The sequence below is a fragment of the Emys orbicularis genome, chromosome 23 (assembly GCF_028017835.1).
Source record: "Emys orbicularis isolate rEmyOrb1 chromosome 23, rEmyOrb1.hap1, whole genome shotgun sequence".
In the NCBI taxonomy this organism is placed as follows: Eukaryota; Metazoa; Chordata; order Testudines; family Emydidae; genus Emys; species Emys orbicularis.
The window spans coordinates 5,138,636-5,158,853 of NC_088705.1; the positions used below are offsets into that span (position 1 = coordinate 5,138,636).

At 43.4% G+C, this 20,218-nt stretch overlaps 1 protein-coding gene across 2 annotated transcripts in view; it reads left to right on the forward strand.

Annotated features, from left to right (window-relative positions):
* The window catches only part of CSMD2 (CUB and Sushi multiple domains 2), a 518,793-nt gene that overhangs the window by 46,819 nt on the left and 451,756 nt on the right, over positions 1-20,218 (forward strand). For both annotated transcript variants that reach the window (XM_065421846.1, XM_065421845.1), the window contains exon 2: positions 1,530-1,642. The gene's annotated coding sequence lies outside the window, so the exon portion shown is untranslated. The remainder of the gene's footprint in view (positions 1-1,529; positions 1,643-20,218) is intronic.

Sequence of the window (20,218 nt, forward strand, 5' to 3'; positions counted from 1 at the left end):
GGCTTTGTCCAGAGGAGAGTTCCTTTTGGGGTTAGCTGGCAGTTCTGTTGCCTTAAGAACACTCGGCTCCTAGCGCAAGCCTCGGCTCTGGTAGATATACAGAATAAATAGTCGATGTAAATCCAGGCAGCTAATTGGCAATGTCAATTTTATTGCTTCTCATCCTCTGCTCCTTTAGATTGAGAGTCCAACTTAATATTATTCGTATAACACTCTAGGCACTTATGTAGTGCCTTTACTCCACGGATCTTAAAGCGCTTTATAAATATTAATGAATGAAGCCTTGGGACTTTCCGAAGTTTGAGTATCATTCTCATTTCACAGGTGGTGGGAACAGACACAAGGAGGCTAAGTGACTTGCCTTAGGTCGCGGCGCGGGTCAGAAAAAGAGCCAGGAATGAGAATTTGGGAATTTGGACTCTGTCCCTTTCTCTGGTGTCTGGACTACACTCTTTGGAGTAAGTGGGGGGACGAATATGTGACCATTACAAATCTAAGAGAGTGTGGTTAGTGCTTAGGTACAGCAGTGCAGGTCGCTGTTGAAAAGCTTCAGGCAGATAAATAGACAATGGTTATGCTCCCTGTACCTTCTATAAAGTGTGAGGGTCTTTTTTTTTTTTTAATGTCATGCCGTGAACAAAATGGCAAATATAAAAGCTGACCAGAAGTAAACAGAACGGCTGTTAATGTAGATAATGAAGGAATTGGTAACAGCCGCTGGTAAGTGTGTGTAAGAGACCCCACTTGGTGCTCAATCCACAGAGGATGTAGGTCTGTTGTAGCCCCAGGCCTCATCTACACTATGATTTTAGGTCGAATTTAGCAGCGTTACCTGAATTTAACCCTGCACCTGTCCACACGACGAAGCCCTTTTTTTTCAACTTAAAGGGCTCTTAAAATCGATTTCTTTACTCCACCTCCGACGAGGGAATTAGCGCTGAACTTGGCCTTGCCGGGTCGAATTTGGGGTAGTGTGGAGGCAATTCGACGATATTGGCCTCCGGGAGCTATCCCAGAGTGCTCCATTGTGACCGCTCTGGACAGCGCTCTCAACTCAGATGCACTGGCCAGGTAAACAGGAAAGGTCCCGTGAACTTTTGAATTTTATTTCCTGTTTGGCCAGCGTTGCGAGATGATCAGCACAGGTGACCATGCAGAGCTCATCAGCAGAGGTGACCATGGAGTCCCAGAATCGCAAAAGAGCTCCAGCATGGACCGAACGGGACGTACGGGATCTGATCGCTGTATGGAGAGACAAATCCGTGCTAGCTGAACTTCGTTCCAGTAAACGAAATGCCAAAACATTTGAAAAAATCTCCAAGGGCATGAAGGAAAGAGGCTATAACAGTTAAATAGACTTGGTTCTTGAGCCCAAGCTGTAGACGCTCATGCTTTTAGGTTTGGAAGTTCCTGGTTCAGTCCCTGGTATGTTGGCCAAGGTGGCAGCTATCCCTGTGAGTACAAGTCTTCCTAGACTTGCTGGCTTGTCCTGTATTTGCCAGTATAACCTTTCTCTTGGTGTCTTTCAGGTTAACAGGTTTCCAGTTGCCTGCTCCTATCGTGAGCACTGGAGTTGTGTTATCTTTATGGCTCGTGAGCGATTATGCTGTCAGCGCTCAAGGCTTCCAGGCAAACTATGAAGGTAGGTCCGCCCCATTCCATTTGTCTTACTGCTCCATACGCTGTAGCAGGGACTAAAAACAAGAGCGGGTTGGAAAGTGTGGGAAAAACGTGTGGGAAAATTTTGGGGGGAAAATTACAAAACCAATTTTTTTTTCGGCGCCAATTTGAATTTTTTCCACCAGCTCTACTCAAAATGTTTTAAAAAGTTACCTTGTAAAGAAAGGGGATTGGAAGAGAATGTAGAACGTTAACTCTGGGCTCCGCAGGGTCACAGAGAATGCAGCTCTCTTTCCCGCCAATGTGACTTAGGAAGATGAGCTAATGGGGAATGCACGGCTGCATGGAGAAGGTGGCCCTCAAAAGTTCAGAACTTTGTTTATTGTTCCATGTGCATTTTCTTAAAAAACCCAAACAATAGGTTTTAAACCTTTTGCCGCACATTCCTTTTAGGTGGGGAAAAATGTTCTGTATTATTCAAAATTGTGGAGGTAGTCTGTCCAGCTACAAAAATGCTTGGGTCTCTATAACTGGTTCTTTGTTGATGGGACCAGAGAATAATTAACTGTGTTAATGAAAGGTCTTTACAAAGGCTAGAGCATGGTTATAATGTGAGTCGCTGTATCTAGGCACAAGAAAGCCTAAGTCATGTTATAATGTTCAGGACATTCTTGCTTTTAAGCACATTTAGCTGAGAGTGTTCTCATGATCCATGTAAAGGTTGAATTCTTCTTGGAACTCTGCTAAGCTCGTATACTTAATGCTACCATGTGACACTGCGTTCCACAGGTTAATCGTGCCGTACAAGCCAGTAGATTGCTTAGTGCATATAGAGCTCTAGTTTATGGTCCCTTCTGCACTAAAAAATCAGTCAAGTTAGGGCATCTCAGTTAGACACTAATCTCTGGTTAAAATGTGGCTGAGCCTTGACGTGTAGATCGGACTGAGTCATTTTTAACAGCGATTCTGAGCGTTGCTATAGCATTGGGGCATTGGTAGGACCATAGCCCAGTTGGGGACAGAGTTAAAACAGTTCAGCTCAGTGCAAAACCCTACCGTGTTGCACTCATGTAGCAAATAAGTTCTGACACAGTTGATTTTGCAGTGTAGATGAGCCTTCTAGCCACGTTTTAGAATGTGGCCCTAACATCCCTCTTGAGGAGGGGGACATTCTGCGTCCCTCTGCAGAAGTCACGCTAGAACCCAGTGAGCAACAACAGCATCTACTAGAGATGGTGGTAGGTAGCATGATTTTACTCGTGTTGAGGACAAGGCCTAATTCTGCATGCTCCTGGTTTTGGATTCTGTTTTTAGTTTTCACTCATGTATGTGTTCAGATTGTCACTGGCTGTTTCTCTTACGGCTTCCTCCCTCTTACTCAGGCAGCTCCAAAGAAGGTTACTTCAGCAATTGCCCCATCTCCTCCTTTTTCAGAAAAGGGGTTAACCCAAAATGCTACCTGGCTTGATCTCCTGCTTTTTTCCTTAGTGGCATTTTTAAGCAATGTTGACCTTTCTCCCTCCATCAGTGCACAAATGACTCAAAGTACCAAAGCATAGAGGTGACACTCAACTGTAGAACGAATCGAAATGTGCCTTGGAAATAGACCATCCAGAGTATTTACACAGGGAAGCTACAGGGGTTTATGTGCCTCCAAATGTCACATGGCTCTCCCATCATGTGGGCCGAAAGGAAGTGTTTGAGCAGCCGACTTTGTGTGCCTGCTGTTCAAACGAAAGTTTCCCAACGGAAATGAGCTGCAGCAGCTCCATTGGGGGCCGCTACAGTGGCACTTGGAGAGAACATGAATTATGAGAGAGGGAGTGCAGGGACACTCCCTCCCCCCGCACACACAAAACAACAAAAACCAAAACCGAGGTGTGTGTTGCTGTTGCCAGGACCTGGGAGATATGGGAGAATTCTCCTCCAAGACTCATAATTGTGTGTATTACAGTCATGCATAGAGATTCCAACTGAGATCAAGGGCCTGTTATGCTAGGCCAGGGGTTCTCAAGCTGGGGGTCGAGACCCCTCAGGGGCTCGCGAGGTTATTACATGGGGAGTGGGGGTTGCGAGCTGTCAACCTCCACCCCAAACCCTGCTTTGCCTCCAGCATCTATAATGGTGTTAAATATATTAAAAAGTGTTTCTAATTTATAAGGGGGGTCGCACTCAGAGGCTTGCTGTGTGAAAGGGGTCACCAGTAAAAAAAGTTGAGAGCCACCGTTCTAGGCACAGTACAAACACGCAGTATAGAATCATAGAAATGTAGGGCTGGAAAGAATCTTGAGAGATCATCTAGTCTCGTCCCTGGTTGGTTTTGGAGGAACTCTGGGAAGAGCTGCTTAGAACTTTGAGAATTAGAAATTTTGATACTTTTCCCCAAAATATTCAAAAAAAACTTTCAATGAGACAATTTCACCGTTCTTCTACAGTAGGTAGAAGTCTGGCCTGGGCAAAACTCAGTGGCTTCACTTCGTAGGGGTTTGTGCAAACATGTCGATCTCTCTGGGCTTCATGCTTCCTCTCCCAGGCTTCTTGCTTGATGTACCAGCTCTGCACATGCTCAGAATCTTAAAACAAACCTCAGGAATGACAGCAGTGTTGTCATCTGGGAGGGATTTTTTTTTTTTTTTTTTTTTGGCAGGGACAAAATTGTGCAAAACCACAAAATTTCAATTTCAATGCGAGAGACTATCTCTGCTGAGATTCCCTCAAATCTAGCCCGTGGGTGCACTTGGGCTAAACGGCGCATGAACCCGGCCCTAGCGCCAAACTTGTAGCAAGACGAGAATGAGGTGAGTCACACTTGCTTATGGTTTTTACTGCAAACATTTGTGCAAAGCCCCATCTCCTGAGTTGCTTGCAGAGTCTTTCTGTGAGAATCAACATGCTGGGAATGTCAGAAGAATGAGGATCACCTTTCTGCCCCCTCTTATGTTTGAACGTTACTCGGGATTGAGAGCTAATAATAGGTTTTTATTTTAAGGTTTAGCTGGCCACTTAAATGGGATCAAATTTATATAATTTCCATTTTTATACAGCTTTCCCCTCTTTGTCTTTTGTCTTCTGATACCTTTCTTCCTGATCATTAGTTTAATATTCCTTTGATATAGTAGATAAGCTTGATCCAGGATTGGTTTGCACCTACATATATTTGAAATTATTTGAGGGATGTTTGACTGGAGGCAAGGAGGTTTTATTTTTAGCCAAACTGGTTTTCATAGTCATTGAATTAATCAGAAATATGAAATTTCAGGGGGATATGGGGCAGGAGGGACACTGGGGCTAATTGAAAACCCCTCAGGGCTTTTCGCCTCTGGAGGCCTGGATTCAGATCTTGGCTCAGGCGGCAAGAAAAAGTGAGTTGTAGGGTCTCGCTCTAAGTCTGTGTTGGTGCACGTTGCAAAACTGCTATGCAGTTTGATACATCTGGCCATCTCTGCTCCTGGGAGATTGAGGCTTCCTGCCTTAGGGGGCTGAGCGGGCTGAGGGACCGTGACTTGGAAGAGTAGGCTGAGGATGAATAAAATCCGGAATGGTGTGGAGAAAATGAATAAGAAGGTGTGTTTTATCCCTTCACACAATACAGGAACCGGGGTCATCCAATGAAATTAATAGGCAGCAGATTTAAAACAAACAAAAGGAAGTATTTCTTCACATAACACACAGTCAACCTGCGGAACTTCTTGTCAGGGGATGTTCGAAGACCAAAAGTTTAACTGGGTTCCAAAGGAATTAGATGAACTAATGGAAGATAGGCCCATCAGTGGCTATTTGCCAAGATGGTCAGGGATGCAACCCCGTGCTCTGAGTGTCCCTAAATCTCTGACTGCTGGAAACTGAGGCTGGATGATGGGATGGATCAATTGATAAATTGGCCTGTTCTGTTCATTCCCTCTGGGGCCCCTGGCATTGGCCGCTATCGGAAGACAGGATACTGGGCTAGATGGACCAGTAGTCTGACCCAGTATGGCCATTTTTATGATTGAAGGGCATCAGGAGAGGTCCGTGAGGCCAAGAGATAGGAATAGAGTGGGAAAGGGAGTGGGGGTGTAGGTGGGACTGATATCCATTAGTAGAGCTGTGTGTGAGGAGCCCAGCGCTGGATAGTGTCTGGTGCAGCAGATCAAGATTGAGGTGCATTGGTGCATTTATGTATGGGCAGCACACACTAATGCCTGTCTCTAGATACCATTATTGTCACACTGCCTTTCATAACCATAATGTTCCCATTGCATATACATTGTTTTAATTTTACGTGTGTATGGGGGGAACCCCACGAATGGATCCACTCCCCTCTGCTGATAAATCCAGCGGGACCAGTGAATGATATTCACATTATGCAAGTTTAATTTTAACTTCTGTTTCTAATTAAAATTAGAAACATTTTCCTAATTGAGGTCTTTGTAGTATTGGCAACTGGAAACACAAATCTCCCCGTCCAGTCTGCACTTTGAATTGCTTAGGGACACAGTTTTGAAACTTAGGCCCATTAAAATGAATGAGAATTGGGTGTCCGGTTCCCCAGGATGGCTTTGAAAACTGTTTGCCCAAGGTCACAGAGAAATTCTGTGGCAGAGCTGGGAATTAAACTCACATCTCCTGAGTCCTGGGCAAGTCGCTCACCCACAAGAGCATTCTTTCTTTCAGTGGTTGCAGCTCTGCCCCCAAACAAATTTGGAGTTCAGGAAAAGCCAAATTTCTGGCCTTGGAACTTGCATTTTGCTCTGAACTGCTGGGAATGTCTTCCAGTTGACCTTAAACGTATTCAAAAATTGCAGCAAGGCTACAATTCAGCTGCCTTCAAACTCTTTTAGTATTGTTGTTTGTTGACTCACCAGGCAACAACATCACCATACAAGAGCTTTTCTGGGATTGAGCTGTGGGCGTTTTAGTTTTAAGCAGGTATTTCACTATGGGCTCAACTCCATATGAAATGCATTGCTCACTCTCGCTGCTGTTTGGCTTCTGCATGAATTCTCCATTTGCTGCCTTATGCAACGACTGAATTCATTACATATACCAGGCATGTTGTTTATCCCAATGGTTTCAGGTTTGCAATCCTCATTCCAGTTATTCTGAATGCTGGATATGAATTATTTTATCATTAATAATAATCATGGAATTACCCAAAAAAAAAAATATATGACCAGCATTGTAAAGTAGCGTGTTTCGACTGCAATGCTTTTATTATCAGAGTGGGTCTGGCGTAACATTTAAATACATTATACAGCCTTCAGTGATACAAAACATATCTTGTATTTGCCACCAGCTGAGCGTATTAGCCCCAGTTGTTTTATGACAACAGTGCGCTCTGTAGGTGTATGAAACATGAAACACTCCCACCCGCCACACACACTTTCCTTTAAAAGCTGCGTCATCCGTTCCTGAGTCATCCACTCCCAAGGATTATTTCAGTTATGAGGATGCTTGTTTTGATGTCTATATTTCAAGGAGGAAAATGTGAGGAGTTCAACACAAAAAGGTGAAACATACAAGCCAACAGCTTTTTCAATAGCTTTTATTTTCGTGGACTCAGAGAGAGAGAATAGAAGGAAAAGGGAAAAACCCCTATCCGGTCCCATCCAGTACATCTCGCTGGAAATAAGAGATTAGTACCATACCTGGCCCAACCCCAAAGCATTGCAGTCCGGGATTGCTTTTTTAGGTTACTGTCTGGTCTGTACTGTACCGATTCCCTGCAATGCAGTTTGGTCTCTTTTATTAACACCCCCCCCCCGCAAGCCTTTTGGGGGCAGGCTTAATAATTTTAGCAGAGACGTGCAACTGAAGCCCTAAAGTGGCCATTTTGCATCTGGCAGTTCCTAGCTGCCTGCCTCTCCACCGCAGCTGATAAGTTCTTGGGAGACTATTACATAGCCTTGTGTGATTTTTTTAAATTAATTTTTAAAATCATCTAATCAATGACATAGATATAAAAAATACCCAGGGATCAGCACCCTTTACTCTGTGCTAGGGACTTGTGAGGATTACATGGGGTTAACTGTACAACAACCCCAAATTTTAAATTCCCCCCATGTTTTCAGCAATGTTGAAGTATTTAAGGGCGTCTATTATTTATATTACAATGTCAACATTTTCCATATTTAATGGTAGATAGGTGGACTAGATAATCTCCAAAGCGTTTTCTGTCCCGCGTCTGATAGAGAGAAGCATGAGGAATTGCAATGGTTTTGGAAAGTTGGGTAAAGATCCTAATCAGCCATTTGGAAAAAAAAAAGTTTTGAATATACAGGCACACACTGTCCCGTTGCACATTTTGAAAGGGAACTAGGTTTACAGCAGAATTTTGCCTTTTCAATAAAACAGCTGAGTCTTGCTCGGGTTACTGCTACATAATAAGAGTAGGACCACATTTCTGCTCAGACGCTACTTCAGACTCTAGGGCGATGCCCTCACTGCTGAAATCCCAGGTGAGAGGGATAATGTTGAGCTTGTCTAGATAGATGAAGGCAAAAGCTGCCTATGTTTTGTCTCCATTAGGGTTTTACATTGAGATAGTTACCTTCCAGACAGGGTTTTGGGGTTGTTTTTTCAGTGAAGAAAGAAAACAACCCAAGAACAATCCTGGGGCAATGAGTGGATGTTATTTTGCCGTGTCAAGGTCTTAGTCCATACGCGCTCATGCCTCTGCATGTTTGAGCTGCAGTGTTGACTGCCTGTCCCATCCTGGCTGGGATTAAGGCTGCTCACGTTTCTGGCTTAGAAATTGGAAAGAAAGGCCTGGGGCTTGGAAGGGAACATGAGGGATGTGTGGAACTCACCTGGCCACTGGGTGGCAGTGTTCCTTCACAGACCTGCAGGTGAAACAGAGTAAGAGTGGTGTGTGACAGCTGGAGGTTCCGGTGCCTGGCTCTCAGATTCCCGCATTGCTCACAGCTCTTCAGTTCCTCAAGCAACGGCAATTAAATAGTCTGGACTGGATTCTGTGCCACTCCTCGGAGGGGCAGCCCAGGAGCAGCTGGTGCAAAGGAGGCTTCATGCCACCTGCGCGCCTCTTGGCTTCTGGGGGCGAAGGCAGCCCCTGACGTAAGCTTAGAGCGGTCCTGCACTGCTTCTCTTATAGCATCCTTAGCACGGAGCTGCTCTGCAGGTCAGAAGCCTGTTGGGAGCACTGCTTTGGGGACTTACCCCCAGTCTGCCTTCTGCTGCCATTGTGCCAAGCATGTGCCCTAGGCTAATGACTATGAGGAGGACATGGTAGAGCCAATTGATTTTCCCTACTCTGCCCCGGCACAGGGGAAATTCCCTCCTCTCCCATTATAGCCCCACTAGAGGCACTATACAACGTAGGGGTTTGGGCTTGGCAAAATCTCATGAGCTGGGTTTTTGTTTTGTAATAATTAAACCCCAAGCCAGGGGTGTTCAGGATCCAGGCAGTATTTTTATCCAGACACCCTAAAGTTCATGGAGACTGGGATCAATAGTTCCTGATTGGGTCTGCCTCCCTGCTACCAGCCCGCAGGGCCGGCTCCAGGCCATGGCTGTATAGAGAGAAGCGAGTATGAGCCACTAGAAGAGATCATTGTTTGCTTTGTGAGTGAGCTGTAACATAGATTTGCTGTCTGATGCTTGGGCATGGAGCCAGAGATTTCCTGGCTCCATGAGATCTGACACGTAGCTTAGGTCTAAGCTATACTGCTTGAGTGTAGGTATTGCCTGAAGTTTATATAGGTATGTATAGCTTGGCTAAACTGGGGGTGGAAGGGACAGATTTCCAAGCGCTCAGTACCCACATTTGTAGCCAAATTTACAAGAGAGCTCAGCATCCAATGCGCTGAGCTCTTTGGCTGCAAGTTTTGGTGCTTTCGATGGGTGCAGAACTCCCGTGAAAAACTGGCCTCAACGTTGAGTCCTGAGCACTTCTGAAAATTCTGGCCTACGCTGATGTATATTTCAAAGATATAAACACCAGGGGTAGGACAATAGTTTTTTCAGGTCGTGCTGAGTGGGGGAGAATATAATTAGTCAGTGGCTCTACTGAGGTTAGAACATGCTTTGCTGAATCAGGGACTAGATAGGTTAACATTGTTTTTTCCCCCCTCTTCTATAATGTTCTATAGTTCTGTGATGCAGAACAATTTGAGATAAAGCTAATGTTGTTAATAGAAATTTTTTTAAAAAAAGGTTTTCTTTCTCAAAGCAAAACCTGAAATAATTGATGGTGCTTTTAAAAAATCAAATGCAGACGCCTATGAGCAGCTGCTGAGATAGCAAAGATCCAAAATGAGTGACTGAGTTTATCTCCCGAGGGAAGAAAAATAAACCACTCAAAACTCAGCCTGTGCCACCAAACGAGAAAGAGAACTCCTGTTTTAATTAAAACTTAATCCTGAGAGGTAAGGGAGGAACACCCACTAACACTTCAGCTATACACCTTTCTCAAAGTGAGCTACTCATTGTTAGTTCAGAGTAAAGAAGGAGATAACTATGTTTCTGATGAAAGGGAATATGTTGTTGCTGTTGTTCTGTTTCAGTCCATTCATAATCTACGACTCACTGAATAGCTTGTGGTGTGACAATGTGTGTTTAAAGACAGAAATGAGAGTCCTTGCTGTAAATGGCTCCTTTATGATCTGCTATCAAAGCATGTTTGGTATCCTCCCCCTCTTTTTAAACAATCTCTGGGAAATGCAAAAAAAAAAAAAAAAAAAAAACCTAAGCAGAATGTTAACATTGGAACAAAACACTTCTCAGCAATTTTATTATTGAAAGCGGGAAATTAATTTTTATTGGAAGAGCAAGTGCAAAGATGGATGCATCAAAAAGGATAGATAAAGTGTACTCTTGGTACTTTAGTCTCTATTCTGCCTTGTTCCCTTGGAAAATGGGTGAATGAGGTCATTGTATCCAGCTTTGGATATTACTTAACATATATAGTGTAGTTACACCTAAAGGTCACATCAGGTTGGGCCCCATTGTATTAGGTGCTGTACAAACAGTGTTGTCTAACATAAGATATGTTTTATTTATCTAGTTATCATGGTATTTGTGCTAGAAAACAATAGATATTTCATATTTGTATGTGTAAAATCATTTTATTACCCTCTATATCAAAATAATATTTCTATAGGGCCAAATTCTGCCACGCTGACTCTTACTGAGTCGTATTTACATTGAACTCAAGGGCACTACATGTGAGTAAAGATGGCAGAAACTGGCCGATCAGGTCTTCCGCTTTAAAAACATACATTTGCTAATCTGTACAATAGCTCATTTTAGAAATGATTTAATGATAGATAGGGAATGTGAGGTGCTGAGAGTTTGTCACTTGCTCAAAGCCACAGCTAAATTTGGTGTGAGAGTGGGATTGGAATTCAGGAATACCTGACTTCCATACTGCTATAAAAGGGGACTGGATAAATACCTGACTTCCATACAGTTTAAAAGGGGACTGGATAAATTCATGGTGGCTAAGTCCATAAATGGCTATTAGCCAGGATGGGTAAGAATGGTGTCCCTAGCCTCTGTTCGTCAGAGGATGGAGATGGATGGCAGGAGAGAGATCACTTGATCATTGCCTGTTAGGTTCACTCCCTCTGGGGCACCTGGCATTGGCCACTGTCGGTAGACAGATACGGGGCTAGATGGACCTTTGGTCTGACCCAGTACGGCCTTTCTTATGTTCTTATGCTAGATCATGGCACATTTCCCCCCCTCAGCTCATGCTTTTCAATCTTCTTTACTTTCACCTGCCTAATTGCTATGTCTCTGTTTTTTCCTCTTTTCTCCCTTCCCATCTTCATCTGTCTTCTTTCCTTTTGCTTTGCATCTCAGGTCCTTGTCTCACCTATTTTTCATCCATTTCCATTCTTCCTTGTTTCTTTTTGTTTCCTAGTCTCTCCCCTTTTTTTGTAGTTCTGGTGTTTTTAATGCTGGATATATTGTTTTAAGCACCGTAAAGTGCAAGGAAAAGCTCTTTTGCACTGTCTCTCTATTTTTTAGCTGGGTGAATGTAGAGCTGGTGAAAAGTAGAAACATTGTCCTCCCTGGAGACTAAGCCACCTTTCTGCCGCAGCACAAGTATAGCTTAGGCAGATGCAGTGAAAGGTTCCCCATGTGCGTTTGTGCGTGCGTACATGCATGTGTAAAATATAAACTAAATTCTATTCTGCACACTTTCGGACAAGATTTAGTACTGTGCGGACAGTGCATAGTTGTTTTGTCTGGTGCTGTACAGTACTGACTGCTACTACTGTTGGTCCAAAAGGATTTTCAACATCTGGTTGTGAAGATGAGCTGAACGTGCATTAGCTTTCTTTTGTATGCAGCCCGGTGCACCAATTTTGGATGTACTCTACGCCAGGGGTAGTCAATTATTTTTTGTCAAGGCCCAAATTTCTTGGTCAATGAATAATCAAGGTCCAGACTCTGGAAAAAAAATAGTAAAAAAGAATAACAATAATGATGATAATAAGTAAATTAAAAGATTTCAGGGTCTGTTCAAAAGTGTCTGGCGATCCGGATTTGGCCCATGGTCCACCTATTGACAACTCCTGCTCTATGCCAAACTCCTTTTGTGTCTCCTGTAAAGACTCATATTTTGGAACGTTATGCAAACTAATGCACTGAAACTGGAAGAAAGGAAGTTTATTCTGAAATTTAAAACTTTCCAAACACACGGTGGTCCATGCAAGGACAAAACTGACATCTGCTATAGCTTTCACTTTACCAGTCAATATGTAGAGCAGAATCTCACACACGGTTATTAACAGGCATCCTGCTTCTTTTGTCTGTTAAATTTAATGGGATTAGCCATAATAATAACTGCTGTAGGCCTGGTTTTTCAGAGCTGCTGATCACCCATAACTTCCACTGCACACTGTTGGCACTGTGCAAATAATTGCTACTAAAAATGATGCTAGCAAGGCTGGCTGCTCGTTTGGCTAAAGTGCTAGATTGGGATTGCAGATCTGGCTTCAGCTCCCAGTGCTGACGCAAACATTCTCTGTGATCTTGGGTAAATTATTCAGCGTCTCTGCTCCCAGTTTCCCATCTGTAAAATAGGGCCGGTAATATTTCCCTCCCTTACAGGTGTGTTGTGAAGATAAATTAATTAATGTTTGTGAAGCACTCCGATACTAGGACAATGTAGGTACGAAGCAGATCAAATAGAATACTTGCTATACTCCAGTTAAGCATGCTCATCACATCATAATAAAAGAATACAAGTAATAATAGAAGTAATGCATGTTTACTTAAAGTCTGCAAAAATGTTTAGACACTATATGAACCTCTCTCTTACCCCCAGGACTAGATATTATCCCCTTTTACACTGTGCTAGGAAGCACAGTGCAAATCCCTGGAACAGAACCCAGAACTCCTGTTTCTTTGTGCTCTTCAATAAGAGGTGTAACGTGTTAGATGCTTAACCACACACAGCAACGCAATGGGTTAGGATTGGATGTGACAACCACTGCATCTCATTGTAACTGCAGGGAGAATTATGGAGGCACATTTATAAATAATCCAAGTTAGGATTTGGCCAGGTTTATCTTCCTACTCTTGTGAAAAATGCCATGGGATCTTTGAAGACCACAAGTGGTTAGAGCTTCGGTTTGATGTCTCATCTGAAAGACAGATGCTAAACTAATGTTAGGACACACTCTTGGGGTGGCATGTGCTACTATTATAGTATCTACAATATGAAATTGATTATAATCAGTGCTACAGCATACCTGATAACTACATAGTAAGGTGTTATTTAAAATAAATTGGGCGAGTCTTTAACCGTAAGGGGAAAATCGGTAGGAATTCCACATCCTGTCCTCAATAATACCAACAGTTCATCATGAGTGGATGGTGTTTTGTTTTTAAGTGTATTAATGTGGGTGTAAGATGAAACTGCATTATAATTTATAAACAGCTACCTCTTGGCTGCGTTGTCATTAATTTTAAGGGCATGAAGAACAGTCGAGGGACTTAACAGAATGCTATGAACGCTCGCTCTTCATCATACATGAATAAAGACAAAAGCAGTGCTATAAAACACTGAGCTGAGCTTAATAAAACTTTAATAGTCCTTTGCAGTTCTGAATAGTGCCTTCTGTCTGAGGCTTTCAAAATGCTTAGCAAATGCTAACTAAGCTGTCAGGTGCCGAGTATCGTACATAAAACTGTCTATCTAGACATGTGTGTTAACAATTCTGTAGGAAGGTGAAAATTCTTTAATAGCTAGTAGTGATTGGACAACTTTGTAAAAGGTTCCAATACTGCAAAGTGCTGAGTGCCCAAAACTGAAATCGATGGGAGTTGAGGGTGTTGAGCAAAAGAGTGGGCTCAAGATTTGAGTTTGGGGTTTTGGTTGAGGTATGTATGTTGAAGTTCAGGTGCTGTACTTGGCACTTACATTTTCCAGTTCCTTTGTTCTGCATGAATGGGCTGGAAATCTCTCACGACTGTAAGCTTTTTAGAGGCATTGTGGTCAAATATTTAAATCTCAGGAACAGGAGTCAGCAGCCCTGGGTTCCGCTCCTGGCTCTGCCACAAGCTAGTCCTGTGACCTTGGGCATGTCACTTCACTTCTGCATCCTCCATGCTCATATTTGCACCTCCACTTAGCTAGAATTTACTTCACTTTGCAATGCTTTCCAATTTACTTTCCAATGCTCCCATTTTTGAGTAGCATTGTATTATTATTGGGAGGCTCCGAATGGGATCAGTGCCCCATTGTGCTGTACATACATATAGTAAGAGACAATATCTTCTCCAAAGAGCTTGCAATCTAAATAGAGAATGGAAAAATTGTGTATTCCCATTTTATAGGTAGGGAACTGAGGGACACAGACATTAAAAGACCCAAGGAGTTTGTGGCAGATAGGGGAATTGAAATTGAGTTTTAAGTGCCAAGCAAATGCCTTAGCTGCAAGACCCACTTTCCTCCCTCTGGTGACACATACTTAGAAGATACAACGCTGTAGTCCTACGCATTAGAATTTGTTGAGGACGATTGCTTCCAGACTTGCCCTATTGGGCAAAAAGCACATACTGCTCTTAATAGAAGAAAATGTCTAAATCTTTCTAGGAATATTATATGCATCTTCAGCCATGTTAAGTGAAGGCAAGGTCTTCATGGAAGTGAAGTCTGGTCAGCCACCAAGCCTAGGGCATGTACCATACCATTACAAACACTGGGGTCCTTGGCTACAGAGGCACTAGTCCATAATGCAACAGGATTTAACAGTAGGTCAAGATTTCCTTTTCTGAGACATCGTGTTTGATTACAGCTGCGACAAATTTGATAGCTGCAAACACTAAGTGCCTGATTGAAAAGAAACAATTATGTCTAGAAGAACACTGCTTATTTTAAGAAATTAGAAGCGTTTAAATACAGAGAGAAACAGCCCCAAGTAAATGCTACTGTTTTCCTCCTTAATAAATACCCTCCTCTTTCGCATGTACAAATATCTCATTCTTCACAGTGCTTGTTTGTAGACCTAGACGTGCATATTTAGATGATAAAATAAAAGGTTCTAGCCCCCTCTTCCCCTATCTCTTTAACTAAATCTGAACTGGGACTCCTGGGTGCTATTTTCTGCTCTCCAGCTGATGGAGACATCAGCTCTCCTGCTAACATAGCGCTGTGCACACGACCACTTATGCCGGCGAAACTTATGTCGCTCAGGGGTGTGGTTTTTTCCACTCATTTTCACACCCCTGAGCGACACAAGTGGTAGCGTAGATATGGCCTGAGTTACTGCAAGCTACAGGTAAGATCTCATTTTGCTGGTGTGGGGAAGAATAACAATTCAGCTGTCTTGATCTCTGTTTTTGGAAGGTTGATGTCATTTCATTTGCCTGATGGTGGAATCCCTTAAAGAATTAGTGGAATCTAGTCAAAAACAAATGACCTGCAGTTGGAGGAATAGCTCTTAGTGCTTTAAATGATTGATTAGGCTCTAAATAGTTCTTTGAGCTACTTAGTATCAGCCTGGGTGTAAAACTTTAAGGAGCTATATGCAATGTCTTTCCGGACTTTTGTGCATTCAGCTCATTCAGGTGTAGGGTGACCAGACGTCCCGATAAAATCAGTACCGTCCTGATATTTCGGTGTCTGCCCCGCGTCCCGACTGATCTTCGGTCAGGACGCATTTTGTCCTGATATCCGCCAGCAGCACTGTGGGTTTTTTTGTTTTTTTTCTCTCTGCCGGCGGGCACCGCCCCCCATTTGTCCCGATAGTTTCTTCCCCTCGTCTGGTCACCCTATTCAGGTGACTGTTACTACATTTCACGAGACAACAGGTAGGTGAGGCAATATTTTTCATTGGACCAGCTTCTGTTGTGGAAGGGACAAGCTTTCGAGCTTCATAGAGCTCTTCCTCAGGTCTGGAGAAGGTAATCGGAGTGTCCACGCTAAATACAAGTTAGGACAGATTGTTAAGCATAAGAGGTTCACACAGGCTATAGGAGACCTTTTAAAATGAAGTGGACAGTGCAATAGAGGCTAAGTAGGCTGTATCATGTTACAAATTGTAATGGGCCACGAAACCAGCGTTCCTGTTAAGTCTGTTTTTTAGTGTCCAGCAGATCTATGAATTTAAGATCCCAGGGCTGTCTTTTGAGGCATTGTTCAGGTTTCCTTGGAGGACAACAATGGATGACTTTGTGAATAGTTTTTACCAGTGGCTGATGGGACGTTTTTCTATGTGAGTTCATTCAAGAGTGTAGTGATTGTTTGGTTTCACCCACATAGATCCCATAGTGTGTTCTTGGGGCATTGGATGAGGTACACTGCATGTTGTGATAGGCATGTTTGGGACCCATGGATCTTGAAAGGTGTCTTGTGGGAGGGGTGTTGATCATTGTAGCAGTGGAGATTTGTCTGCAGGTTTTGCGTCTGTTGCTATGGCAGGGTCTGGTGCCGCTTTGAGTTGGTGTGTCCTGGTTCATGGGGAGCTTGCTTCTGACAATGAGCTTGGCCAGGTTGGGGTTGCTTGAAGGCCAGAAGAGGCAATTCAGGGAAGATTTCCTTCAGGGTGTGGTCCCCATCAAGTCTGGATTGTAATTATTTGATGATACCTCATATGGGTTCTAGTGTGGGATTGTAGGTGACAACTAGGGGCTTTTTTAGTTTTTTTCTGTATTGAAGCAGGTTCTCCCAGGATATTTGGGTGTCCCATTCCATGATGTGATCTGCTGCTCTGGTGGAGTGTCCTTATTTGGTGAAGGTGGTTTTGAGTGTGTTAAGATGTGTATCCTGGACTTTCTCCTTGGAGCATATTCTATAGTATCTGAGGGCCTGGCTGTTAACAGATTTCTTGGTGTGTCTGGAGCAGTTACTGGATCTGTGGAGGTAGGTGTGGTGATCTGTGGGATACTTGTATATAGTTCTTTGTAGTGTTTCATTGCTTAAGCTGATTGTGGTGTCCAAGAAGTTGATGCTGGTGTGGGGATGTTCTGGAGAGAGGTTGATGGTTGGATGGTGGTAGTTGAAGTTCTGGTGGAAATCTGAGGGAGTTTAGGTTGTCTGTCCTGGGAATGAAAATATCATTAATGTATCTTAGGTATATCATTTTGTGGTGTGTTTTCCCAGAAAGTCTTTATCAAGCTTGCCTATGAAGAGGTTGGCATATTGGGGAGCCATCCCAGTACCCATGGCTGTTCCCATAGTATGGACAAAGTGTTTGATTGTTAAATGTAGAATTGTTAGGGGTGAGGGTGAAATGGACGAGTCTGGCGATGCGTTTGGGGAGGATTTCTGAGCGTTGTCCGTTGTCTTGTCGATATTTGAGGCAGGCAGCACTGCCGTTATGGCATACGTTTCATGTCCTTTATTCTAGGGGTCGTCATTTCATAATTATCTGCTTTGTTTAACATGTCTTGGCTTTCGTGCTAAAAATGACAAACGCTTTTATTTGCCCGCCGGCTCTGCTCTTTTGTTTACTATGCTGCATCTGGGTGACCTGGGAGAGCTGCGGCATTGCCACCCCTAGGCCGTGATCTCTTTGTATCTTACAAGCTAAGCAGGGTCGTGCCCGGCTCAATGCTTGGAAGGGGGATCTCTGAGGGAAATCCCATGATGTTGATGGAAGTAGTTGTAGTGATTCAGCAGATGGCACTGGGAGTCAGTATTTGGCCTGACATGACTGACTGTCTGTCCCTTTCCTTTTTTTTTTTTTTCCAAAAGAGGAGAATGTGCATACTACTAGCATGAGGAGCATGGTATAACTGCCTGGATTCTCCTGCTGTAGGTGCTTTCTTTTGATTGAGGTATGCAGTCCAAGCTTCTGCCTACCTGTGGTCATTAAAGATCCCATAACATTTTCATTAGCATTTTGGGGGTGGTGTGTGCTAATTTCGTGGTCAACTTCCACATTTGGACAATGCCAATTCCGCTCCTCGAAATTTCTCCTGAGTTTCCAGCGGATCCAATGTTCTTCCTCCCTCCTGTATTACACTATTAGGGTGCTGTTGATTTGTACTGTTAAACAGTACCCATGTTCCACTCTATCAATGGCTGCATTCTAGTGGTGGGAGAAGTCATTCCTCCATATGAATATAGTCCTGATCCCAGTGTACCCCACAGTGCCTCTAAATTCGCCCCCCCCCCCACACACACACACTTTGGTGTGGGGTCTGCTCCAGGATCTAAGTTTTCATTTAAAAAAGGGTTCTTACCCTTGTGACCATAGAGAAGAATTTGTAGAGGAAAAAAGCCTGGGAACTGACACGGTGGTGTCTCACAGTGCCGATACCCTGAGATAATCGGTTCAAATGGCCCCTTTGTCCCAAGGGGGCATTAACCCTGAAGTCTAAAGATGCTAATGGTAAATGTCACATTAAACAAAATGATCAGTGGTGAATTTAAGCACACGCATTCAGCTTGTGTGTGCTTCTCACACATAATGTGACTGCCTCTCTTCCGTCCCCACATGCCAAAAGACCCAACTGTCTCCTTCACAGCTGCCAAAACCTCCAGCTTCAACAGTAGCCGCGTGTATGGCTGTGAGAAATCTGCTGCCCTGCAGAAAACATGGGGATATCATTAATTAAATTTAATGAAATATAGAAATGTTAACGTGGGGGTTGCTGTGCTCCATTGCATTATTCTTTTTTTCTGTTTAATTCATTAAAAGCTGTAATTAAATGAATCTGAAACATTTCCCATCTGCCACACCAGAGTGCTGCAGAATCCAGGGGCCTTGCTTAGGACCGGAACTTTGCTTAGAATTTAGGTCTAGCTTGCTGAAAAATATGTGGAGTCTTGTGTAGATGTAAAAAGGTGATGGCAGGATGGGCCACAAATCTGGTGGCTCTGTGGCACCTGCCAGCCAACGGTGGCCCATCCTTGGCTAGGACAGCTGCGATTGGTTGATTGTTAGCATTTCTTACAAGTGCTGGGTTTGGCTAGTGGGCCCAAAGGGAAACCGCACAAGGACACAGCAACAGCATGGGATTAAAGCTGATCAGGAATTTTTCAACAATATTTTTTTTTCTTTTGGAAAATGCCAATTTGTCAAAACCAAAACTTATTATGGAAGTGCGTTGGTTTCAACAAAACTTTCTCCGGGCCGGGATTAAATTTTTGTGGGGTCAGGGGAAAGAGGGGTTGAGAGAGAGAGAGAGACCCACCCCAGAATAGACAGTTGGTTAGGGCATTTAGCTGAGGTGACCCCAGGCTCAGTTCCTTAGCCTGCCGGATTTGTAGTGGGTTCTTGGCGAGTGAGCTAACTCTGAATTTTTGCAATCTCTTGGTTTGATTCAGATACAGAAAGAAGTGTGTTTCCAAAACGGCAACATATTTTGCAAAATGGCATTCTTGTTTTTCAACCACTCCTCCATGTGGTAATCAGACCAGGCTTCTTCCTGCTTTATATTCTGATCCACTGCCATATAAAGGAAATAAAATATTTTGGGATGACAGGTGGGAATCATACATTAGAAAATAAATGCGTGTTATTTTTCTAGCTGTGGTGCAACATAAAATACAGTGAACGAGTACAGACCTCCCTACTGTTCATTTCATCTCCTGCATCTGTGTTCTCGTGTATTGGTTGCAGACTATTTTCTGTTCTTTAGCTTGGTTTCCAACCCATTCGTTCGTCCATAACTTTGATGCTAGGGGTCTGGTTCTCAATTGTCCAGCACCTTGTGCAGTCATTAACACCAGTTCAAAGGCAGTATAAACCACGACTATTCTGCTGCAGTCGTGTTTTATGTTGAAATGATTGCAGAAGGTGCAGGGTGATGCCGTACCAGCCCCTGGGATTCTGATATGAAAATGTGCTCCTCATGCTTCTAGAGGAGCCAGTGATGATAACATCTGCTGTATTGATTCTGCCATGGTAACCAGCTTAGAGCATTCGAACACCCAATGAGACACAAGTGGCTGTCCTGTCCTAAATGTGTTGTCCTGGTGTCTCTTACTTTCTGATAGTCCCTAAGCTCTACTGCACCTCAACCCCTTTCTAATATCGCTACCTTAATGGGGTTGTATGGGTTTGGGCTAAATTGGATTGCAGTGGGCCGCATTCCAGTTTACAAATGATAACAAGAGAATTGTTGGATTTAAAACAAAACCAGCCAAAATAATTCAACAAACGATTATTTGTGAATATAGACGTGCTTGTCCCCA